Source organism: Pteropus alecto, unplaced genomic scaffold (genome assembly GCF_000325575.1).
Source record: "Pteropus alecto unplaced genomic scaffold, ASM32557v1 scaffold58, whole genome shotgun sequence".
NCBI classification, from domain to species: domain Eukaryota; kingdom Metazoa; phylum Chordata; class Mammalia; order Chiroptera; family Pteropodidae; genus Pteropus; species Pteropus alecto.
In genome coordinates, this window is record NW_006441950.1 from 272472 (window position 1) to 280386 (window position 7915).

General features: G+C 40.7%; 1 protein-coding gene across 7 annotated transcripts in view; it reads left to right on the plus strand.

The window, feature by feature from the left end:
• The window catches only part of DUSP22 (dual specificity phosphatase 22), a 57312-nt gene that overhangs the window by 24806 nt on the left and 24591 nt on the right, over positions 1 to 7915 (plus strand). The window lies entirely within an intron of this gene.

Consider the following 7915-nt stretch of genomic DNA (forward strand, 5'->3'; position numbering starts at 1 on the left):
TTTCGAAGAGTCTGAAGAGTAGTTCTTCAGAATTAAGACTCTTAGAAACTTGGCAGAAACTTGGGGACCCACATACTCACTTGGGTCAGTCCTAAACTAAAATCCGAAGAGCTCTGTCTCCATTTTTATGACTACTACTCTTTGTATGACGTAGAAATCCCAGCTGCACAAGAAAGCTGAAGTTCAGAGACATGAAGGGACTGCTCATATTTCACAGCTGCTCTTGGTAGCTTTATGGAAATTTGGATCTTCTTTCTCAGGCCTGAGATTTTTCCAGAGTGCCTCACTACTTTGGGTCCTCTCATAGAGCTTGACAGATGCTTCTGATTTTGCTAGCAGTATTAGTAGATATCGTCACGTCAGCTTTGGAAAGTGTTATACCATTTATGTCCCTATTGGCAGTGTGTGAAAGTACCATCACCAGCACAGAGTTTTATTCTTCTTTACTTTTAATTAGCAACATTTTTGTTTTGTTTTATTTGCCTCAATTGCCTTCCTCACACTGTTGAGTCTCTTATCAAGACAGTTCTTCCATTTGAAGGCAGGGAGTTAATGATTTATTCATTTTTCAAGCTCCTACTACATGCCAGGCCCCAGGACAGGTGCTGGAGATAACGAGTAAATCTCAGTATCTGCCCTGGCAAAGCGCTTAGTTTATAAACAAGATACATATTATGGTTATTTTATAAATGTTAATTAATTAAAAGTATAAATATTTTATAAATATTATAGCCCAGTGAACAAAGAGCTCTGGCTCGGTGCTTACCCTTGCTGCTAGGAATCAAGTAGGAACAGAGGCTATGGAAGCTCAAAGAATGAGGTCCCTCCTCTGCCATGTGAATCTGGAGACATTTGTAGTGACCAGGCATTTGTCTGGGCCTTTGGAAATGGCTGGGAATTTGGGAAATCTGGTTGGTGGCATTCCAACCAGGAGAGCCTGGTAGAGAGTGACAAGACATGACTTCTGGTGTAGCCCTGACTCCACAAGATCACACAAGTCTTGTTCCATCCTCCCAAAACTCTGTGAGCCCAGCATGGCAGATGGCATTGTCTTGGTTCCTTCATAATCAGGCCTGACAGCTTGCTCACATCAGCTGCTAGCAAGTGGCAGAGCCAGGAGGGAAAAGAAAATCATTGCTACATACATAATTTCAAAAGGAATTAAGCCCAAAACTATAATTATAGCATTTAAGCAGGGAAAACCCTTCGTCTGTTTTCATGTTTAGGACTCGGTTGGGAAGTTGCTTGCATTTGGTCAAGTGTTTCCTTATTGTGAGCTGTGTCTTCAGCACATACTTATTGCTCCAGATTTGAGGGGTAGTAAAAACTCCTGTCACAAAGATTTTGCTTTTTCAAATCAGATAGCTCACATTGTTTGTAGGTGCTGAGGAAGTAATATTGAGTAATGAAAGCATTCTTCCTTCCCCTGAAAAAAGAAACAGAACTCTATCTTTCTACTGTAAAAATTTCAGAGTTTGTTTCATTTTTCATTCTGGGTATTTAACCAGAGCACCTGCAGGAAACAAAACTATTTTTCACTATTAATGAAAATGCTTTAAAAAGTATTTTCATTCCTTCGCTGGGCTAATAACCCAAAGAATTTTAATATTTAAATAATGTATGTTTCAGGATTAAATAGAAAAAATATTGTTTGGTAACAATGTTTGCCATGGATTCATGTGTGATGTAGTTTACACACATATATTTAAACCACAGCATTGTATGTATAGATAGGTTTTTTAAGCTTATGTTTAGCTTAGATATTCTCTCCATTTTAAGTTGTGACTTTTATATTTTGAACCATTTAAATTGGGGGATTTTTAATTATTATTTTTTAAGAATAAGATGCTTTCATAGGCAGACATTTATTCCTGGTGATTCTGTTTTATATTTCCTTTAACATTAAAGGCAATTCTTTTTTGAGGTGTCTAGGCTCAAAACTTAATTTTGTTATTTATTTATTTATTTTTGTAGTTGGCCACCACTCGTTCATGGTTCTGATACTTACTGTTATCTATATGTCTGTATCACTGTTTTTGTTTATTCCTTTATTTATAAGGAAAGTCACCAAGGTAAGATGTTCAATCTGCTTAGATGGTGGTGCTGAGAGACTGAGGGACTCCTGAAGGGCCTAGTTCCCCTGCTACATATCTGTCTGGTGACTCACCCTTTTCTCTCTCTCAAAAGTATTTTTGGCTTCCCAAATGTAAAATAAGCCAGAACCAAGCTGTTAAATGGCATTTGAAGTATAATAAACTATGCTTTATGTTTGTCTATGCACTTCTTCTTTCACCCTTCTCTTGCTCACCCAAGTCCTTCCCTCCCTTCAAAGCTCAGCCCAACTCTCTTCTGAGAAGGACACTCCCAGTGCCCTCCAAACTCAGGGCTTCCTCCCTTTTTTTTTCTGTAATATCTGTATTTGCACTCTTTGTTGGGACAAGAATGTTGTACACTTTGTGATAGCTTCTGTAGTATACCAAATGGCTACTTAACCTCTGTTTGATTACCTAGCTCTTCACTGCCTGTGTCCAGGCTCCTGAGCTGGTCTCAGGCCTGCTGCCAGTAGGTACTGCATTTGGATTCCTTTGGTCTTCTCCAGCACTCAGCCTGGGTCTGGTACACAGGGTCCCCTCTGCAGATGCTGATGATGAAGTAAGGGCCACATAATTTTCAGCTTCATTTTAAAGTGAGAAATCATATCTTTGATCATTTGTAGCTCATTGCGGGGAAGTGGAGGGTGGGTAAAAGAAGAGCTGTGCCAAGAATGATTTATTAATCATGAGTAATTTGTGAAGCCAGAGGATATGGTTAATCCAATGCAGCTTCATTTATGTGGGTTGTTTGTGCAGTTACTCACTTGTCAGATTAGCAGTAGATGTTCTATGTTATAGAGCTGTTGTAGCCTCTACTCAGGATTACCTCCTGCTAAAGTATTACAACCAAGAATCCCCTGTGACACTTCTGTGACTTTCTAATTGATCTCTTAAGGGTCCTTCAGCTACCTTTGGTTTGTATTAGAAGCTTAGTCCTATATAGAAGACAGTACACCAAAGATACAGACAGTGAATAATAAATTAAAATATTTGCCACAGCCAAGGCAACATGCTCAAGGTAAGGGCAGAGTTGGTTGAGATGTTGTCTCAGATTTCAGGGATCTTATAGCCAGATCATGAAAAGCTAAGGGAACATTCAAATCATAGGGGGTCATGTTCTGGCTCAAGAGAAAGAGCCTCGTTGCCTGTGGTCCTCTTCTGGCGGCCACACAGTCAGACCTGTGGGGCATCACCACCAGTTCTGCTTTTCCACCTGGTGACCATACCAGTCCTCAGCTCTCAGGACTCATGGGTCCATCCTGGCCATCACCTTCAAGTCACAGGACCTATAGGCCATATGATAATTGCTATTTTCTACTGGGTGCCCCAGGGATCCTTGCCTCTGTTATGTATTTACAACTCTGTATTGTTGTAACGATTTCTATGTATTTTGCTTCTTCTCATATCTTACTTCTCTTTGTGTTTTATTCCCAATTTCTGCTACAAGGTAGCTACTCAATAAATGTTTGCTGAATGTGAAGGAATAACTCTCAATTTAGCTAAGAGGAGAACTGAAGATGGCACCACCTTCACTTCACCATGCTGACCTCCTACTTCACCCTATAATTAGCTGATATAATTAACACATCTCCAATGGCTCTAGGGCTTATTTCCCCCTTCTTGACCAGCCTAGATGGACTACTCTTGAGACACAGTGCCAGACTAAACCAAACTATACTAGTCCTACAAGGTTGCCTTAACACTCCTCTTTACAAAGTCTTTCTCAAAACACACACCCCTCCCCGCGGCCAGTCCATGAGGATCTTGCATAAACAGACAGAACCTCTACCATCCACACCATGTACTTCAGCACTTACTGGCTATTTGGTGGCTGTTGTGTCAATGTATACAATCACTCCAGCTATACCACAGAGACAATCCTGGCAGATTTTGCCACTGGCGTATTCTCTTTTGAGGACTGGGAGAGATGCAAACTAGGCAAGCCCATTTCAGGAACACAGCACTTGGTGCACAATGTGCTCGGTATTTGATCACACAGGGAAGTCAAGCAAGGAGGGATGACAGAGAGGCTCGCAGGAAATGCTGAAGAAACTGGGACTTGACTTAGAGGAAAAATCTAGGAAGAGGATTTGGCAGAAGTCTTCAGTTATGTGGAGACACTGGTCAGTAAATATAAGTACTAAAGAGAAGGTCCATAGCTAAAGTACGGGGTGCTCTAGAACAGCAGTCCCCAACCTTTTTTGCACCAGGGACTGATGCACTTATGAAAATCTAATGCCGGTCTGCAGCCTGGGGATTGGGTACTCTGTTCTAGAAAGCCAGGTGAAAGGTTAATATAGATCTCTTTCATTAAAAGAGGAAAAAACATTTCCTCTCTAGAATCAATGAAGGACTAGGGGATTTCAAGGCCCTTCTAGTCCATTCATGCTGCTATTCTGGCTTTAGAACTCCATTTGCAAGTGAATTTGTCACAGAGTGGTCAGCAGTCAGATAGAGCTGCCTTCTTCTGCACTTGAATGCCCACACACAAGAAACTCAGATACAGCTTGATTCGAGAAAGAGCAATTACTAGACAGTTTTCGATACCTACCATAATCATTTCTATTTGAGTCACTTCTATTTAAGTCTGGGGTTGGCTTCAAACAAATTTACCTCAACACATGAAAGCTGCTGCAAGCCTTTTGGTATAGCAGATGCCAGTGATACTTGGGCAGCATCAAAGGAACTTTCCTAGAGAGATGAACACAACTGAGGCTTACTGGAAACAACTGTCAATCTGAAAACCATTCCAGGTCAAACAATGATTTCTTTCCAAAGGCCCTGGACTTCATTAGCAATTTGACAGTGTGATGTTTGTGCAAAGCTAGTAAAATAACTGAAATCATCCATACTGGAAACAACGGCCAATCTGAATAGGATATCTTGCCGAATGCTTTAAGCTACATAACTAGGGGTTCTATGAATCCCAAAATAGAACATAAACTCATTTAACTGAAACAATCAAGCAGAAGTAGAACATAATTGTTAGTGAAGATAAAACCTATACATTTGAAATCTGTGTCTTGGGCCTATTTTCTGCCTCTGAAGATTAAGATAACTAAAATGAGTATTTTGTATCCACTGACCATGGATGACTAAGATGTAGCTTGACTGATGTCACCCATTTGCACATGAATCCATGGGAAACATTGTTACCAAACACAGAACCCATTCCAGCCAAGCCTGAACATTCAAATGCAATCTACCCATCACTACTACAATACCAGGAGCATGGCTCAGCCACCTGCTTACTTTCCTTCTCTACTTTTCTTCATTCAAAAACATACTCCCATCATAAAAAATAAAAATATATAAAAATGTAAAACTCATCCTTCCCACCCTCTTCTCCTATCCTCCTTCTTTTTACCATTCTTAGGAGTTTGATATAGCCCTTTCAAACCCTTATCTGTACATTTACACACTTAAATATGTACATACAGAAATACATAACTGATGTTTAATTTTACTTAAATGGTATCATATTGTGGATATTATTCTACAACTTCTTCCTTTTGCTTAACAATGAACCTTTTTCTGTGCATACATATAAACCTTCCTTTATTTTTAGAATTGTTGCAGAGTATTTGTTAACACAGATATATAAGAATTGACCATTACCCTTCTGCTGAACATGTGGGTTGGCTCTAATTTTTTTTTGCTATTACAGATAGAGCTGGAGTGAATATCCTTGCCCATACCACTGCGTGTATAAGACAAGACATGTGGCTTTCAGCAATTATCCTCCTTGTGCCAGGCTTTGCCAAGGAGTTGGCACTTTGGTGTCATCCTAAAGGATAACAGAGGTTTGCTAGGTAGTAATGGTCAGAAAGAACAATTGGAGTGGCAGTGGTTGGGGAGAGATTCTGGGCACCCTGGTGGTGATGGCATGGCAGAGGATGTCTAGCCCAGGAGGACTGGGTGGGTTGCAAATTCCTTGGCAGGGTCTTCCAGTCTGCAACCAGATGTTTGAGAGAGGGATCGGGAGAGAGTGTACACAAGCGTGTGAGCACACCAGTCACCAAAGAGGCCAGAGGTTTCTCAACCAGGTGTTTGGTTGGCTAAGATCCAAAGCAGAGTTAACGATTCTATGGGAAGCATCATTGTTTTTAGCCATAAGAAAAATGACTTAAATGTAGCTTCATTTACTGAAGACTAGTTTAAGCAAATTTGTCATTTTCAGATGCTCCTAATAATTCATTGCTGGTAGGGACTGCAGGTGGACCTGGTGCCTGCCACACCTGCAAGGGAAGTGATCCAAACTGATTTTAAAAGCCTGAGAGTGAAGCAGTGGCAGCTAGCTAGTGTCATCATCTTGGTGCAGGCTAAGTGAACAGGTCAGATTGTGCCCACATTGCTTTTTGAAGTGTTTTCTCCTCTCTGTGATCTGACTCTTGGGATGTTTTGGAGATTTTTGTTTTTGCTGGGGCAGAGGTTAGTGTTAAACCCAGGTTTGAACTGAGAAATTATTTCTCTCCTTTCAGTTATCACCACAACTAGTACAGGTGTTGTTTCAACATTCATTATGGAGTAGAGCATCTTCAATTCACTCTTGCCCTTTTCTAATGGGAAAATGAAAGGAATGCAAGGTGACAGTTCAGGCTAGCCTCACCATAGCTGCTTACAGCTCAGGGAGAAGGAAGGGAAGTAGATGTCTGGACTCTGAGTTAGAGCCTCCTTCCTTTTAAAGCCAACTTGTGGACATGCTTGATTGCTTCTCACATTTTTCTCAAACTAAAGGGAGGTAATCTATAAGTCTCCTTTGGTGAGAACCACAGCCAGCTGCCAGAGAAAGGAAAGGATATGTGGGAAAGCTGCCATTGGACCATCCCTTTATCATTTTAATGGCTGCAAAGGGAAATTTCCTTGACGTTGTATGATCATGGGGTGAGTTGTCTAGAGCCTAGACCTTAACATGAGACTTCTGATCTTAGAAACTATTCCTAAGCAAAGCAACTTAGAGATCATTTCCAGGTGTACCAGTTTTTAGAGCAATCAGGGCCTAGTAATGGTGAGATTGATACGGCTTGAATTTACCTATTTAATGAAATACACTGCCAAAGAGATCAACCCCATAGCACCCAAGCAGAAGGCAATTCCAAATCTACTCCATATGATTGTTAATTTAAACAGCATAATAGAATGCCTTGAATCTATGCCCTGAAGAAAAAAATAAAAATCTCATAGCTAACAAAGAATAATGTTTCCAAGTGTTTAGGTTTTTAAAAAAAAAAAAAAACTGAGAAATTATTTCTCTCCTTTCAGTTATCACCACATTGCATTCCTTTGTCACCTTGCATTCCTTTAAACCAAGGTGTCCCATCTTTTCTAATAGAAGCCTCTCTTGCTACTGTTCCTACATTTACAGTGGCATCATGGTTGAATGGTTTCAACCAGTCATCTTAAGGTCCTGCTGACTCTAGTGAGAAACCTCTGGCCTCTTTGGTGACTGGTGTGCTCACACGCTTGTGTACACTCTCCCCGCATCCCTCTCTCACCTTGTGAGTTCCCCTTGCACAGGCTCTAACCAAGGTGGCCTAGGACTTCCTTCTGTGCCCAGAGCAAGAGGATACAGCTGTCAAAATAAAAATAGCCCATTAGATTGCTTTCAGTGTCAGCCATGAGGGAGAGAGGATTTGGTGAAGTGCAGCCCTTTCAAAGGAAGTACCTGGAACACTGACCTGCTAATCCTCAGAGAAAAGCAGGGAAAATGATCCCATTCTCTTTTGTATTTGGGAAATAGAACACCTCACACCTGCTTTATATGAATGTACCATGAAACGTAGAAATTCAATGCAATCTAATAACCCACATTCACCTGCATT